Genomic DNA, 3,188 nt, shown 5'->3' on the forward strand with positions numbered 1-3,188 from the left:
TTGGTTGTAGAATTCTATTGCGCACTTCAATTCAGCCAAATAAACATGAAGAAAATGTTTGAGTTGTTTGTGAATACACAGTCTAGTCACAATGACTTGACAACTTGTGTATCATATGAAATCTGTTTCGATGTGTAGATGAATCTTGTTTCTTGTGAGTATCTTAAATGTAAAGATTCAGATATCTTAAACCTTTTAGGATTTATCAAGTTTTTACTTAAATATTAGTGAAGAAATGTATTATATTCTTAGTATCATTTAAAACTGCACACTTACTGACTTCTAGCTTCAACCCAAGTATCTCAACTATGAGTGAAATGTTGCAGCTAAGGAGACCAAACTGAGTGCTGCCGTGGCAACTTTCCAGACACCTGGAGGCTGCAACCAATTTGCATTTTGATTTACATAAACCCCAATGTCTCCACCTCCTCTTTCCTGACAAATATAGCATTTCTTTTGCTTAAATGCTTGGTTTAGGGCAAATTTGGGATAAAACTTCTAAAGGGGTTTCCTCTAGAAAGCAAATTCAAGTGGCTCTTCCCCCAACCGGTTCGGGAAAAAAATATTTCTTTGGAGAAAAGTGGCAAAAAACTGTTTATTTAATAGGCAAAGCATTCACTAGCACAAAAAAAATGGACAATATTAAAGAATGAAACTTCCTGCTGCTCTAAAAGAGATGACAAACTCAGAAAGTCCCCTTCGTGGGCTGTAGCTCAGCTTACTCAGTCTCTTATCAGTTCTTCTGGTGCTGGAAATGTTGCGGCTCAGGCCTGGCCTGGTGGGCCACAGGTGCAAGCTGCTGGTGCTCTTCTGGGTATTCAGTCCAGAGCAGGTTTAAATAGGTCTAAAGAAAAACTACAGTCCAGGGAACTTTTCTGCCTCAGCTAGCTAAAAACTAACTAAAAGTAAAGGAGAGATCTGTCTAGCTATCTGTCCATCCATCTGCAGACAACACAGGAGCAGGCATGTGGAGGAGTGAGTGCAGTTTTTGATAAGAAACTGCATGCTTCTTCCCCCCCTCCCCCCTCACTCTCAGAACCAATCTTAAAGGTGCAAAACTTATTTCTGGGCTAAACAGATGAATAGGGATATGAGCATCATAAAGTCACCCCAGGACATTCCACCCCTTATCCCCGTATGGTCAGCTTACTACTAAAACTAATATATATTCTAACTCTACAAACACATACATTTTACATACAGTATGCAGCTATATATAGACAATGGCAGTAACATTTAGCAAACTGTGATATTTACACATAGTTTTTACTTAACAATTAGATCTCCCTGAGGTACACATGTCCACCATGTGCAACCTGGTCCCTGAGCAAAGACAACTCTACAGATGGGTTTGTTGGTACTTGAGACAGAATTGATCTAAACTGTTTTTCTTAACAAACCTCTGACATATACTATTGGGACTTTGTCTACCGTATGCAGGGGCTTTGACTGGGCAGGGCCTGCTTGGTTGGTAGAACCTTGGGTGTTAACTAACCAGGTGGCCTTTGTTGGATGCTTTTCCTAATTTTTGAAAGATCCCCTACCCAATGATTTTAAGGTGGTTTTTAATAGTCTATTGTGCTTTTCTACTTTGCCTACAGCTGGTGCATGGTAGGAGATATGGTACACCCACTTAATGCTATGTTCCGTAGCCCAGGTGTTGATAAGGCTGTTCTTGAAATGAGTCCCATTGTTTGACTCAATCTTCTCAGGGGTACCATGTCTCCAAAGGACTTGCTTTTTAAGGCTTAGGATGGTGTTATGGGCTGTAGCATGAGGCACAGGGTAGATCTCCAATTATCCTGTGGTGGCTTCTACTATTGTGAGTACATAGCACTTACTTTGGCGTGTCTGGGGCAGTGTAATGTAATCAATCTGTTAGGCCTTTTCATACTTATATTTGGACTACCACTTGCCATATTATAGGGGTTTTACCTGCTTGGCTTGCTTGATGGCAGCACACATCTTACAGTTATGGATAACTTGGGAAATACTGTCCATGGTTAGATTTACCTTTCGATCTTGTGCCTACTTATAGGTGGCATCTCTACCCTGTTGACTTGAGGCATTTTGGGCCTATTGAGCTAGGAATAACTCTTCTTTGTGTTGCCAATCTAGTCTATCTTTGACACCTCTATCTTTGCAGCCTGATCTACCTGCTGATTGTTTTGGTGCTCTTCATTGGCTCTACTTTTGGGGACATGGGCATCTACATGGCGGACTTTCACAGGTAGTTTTTCTACTTTGGTAGCGATGTCTTTCCACTTATCAGCAGCCTAATTTGGTTTTTCTCTTCACTGCCAATTAGCCTTTTTCCACTTCTCTAATCATCTCTACAGAGCATTGGCCATTATGAATCAGTGTAGAGGTAGAGCTTTGGCTACTTCTCTCTTTCGGCAATGTTTAGGGCCAGTTGAACAGATTTGAGTTTAACCAGTTGCCTTGATATTCCTTCTCCTTTGGTAGCTTCTGCAACCTGTTGTGTGGGGTTCTATATGGCTGCTTTCCTCTTTTGTTTCATCCTTAAATGTGGCAAGAACTATCAGTAAAAAGAGCGTAACGTGTTTTTTCTGTTGGCAGTTGGTTGTATGGTGGAGCTTCTTTAGCATGTGTTCCTTCTTGTTCTTCTTTGTCAGGGAGACTAAATTTTCACTTTCAGGCTAATTTGTAATTATCTCCAAAATCCTAGGGTGATTTAGTTTTTCAATATGGGGGCGTTGTGTGATGAGGGCAACTTATTTGCTCCATGTGGCATTGGTGGCATGGTGGGTAGAGGGAACCTTTGCTTTGAACATCTACCCTAGCACCGGTAGTTGGGGTGCTAGGAGGAGTTGTGTTTTAGTGCGGATTACTTCTGAGGCAGCTTGGACTCCTTCATAGGCTGCCAAGATTTCTTTCTCTGTTGGAGTATAGTTGGCTTCAGACCCTCTGTAGCTTTGACTCTAAAATCTTAGTGGGCAGTCTTGAGTCTCACCAGGCACCTTCTGCCAAAGGCTCCAGGACAGACCACGGCTCCCAGCTGCAGAGTAGAGCATGTTTTTCACATCTGGTCCTGTCCTGACTGGGCCAAGGGCTACTGCATGAGCAATCTCCTGCTTAATCTGGGCAAAGAATTGTTGTTGTTTTGGGCCTCAGTGGAAATTGTTCTTCTTGAGGGTGACTAGGTAGAGAGGGCTTACAATTTGGCT

This window comes from Haemorhous mexicanus, chromosome W (assembly GCF_027477595.1).
Source record: "Haemorhous mexicanus isolate bHaeMex1 chromosome W, bHaeMex1.pri, whole genome shotgun sequence".
Lineage (NCBI taxonomy): Eukaryota > Metazoa > Chordata > Aves > Passeriformes > Fringillidae > Haemorhous > Haemorhous mexicanus.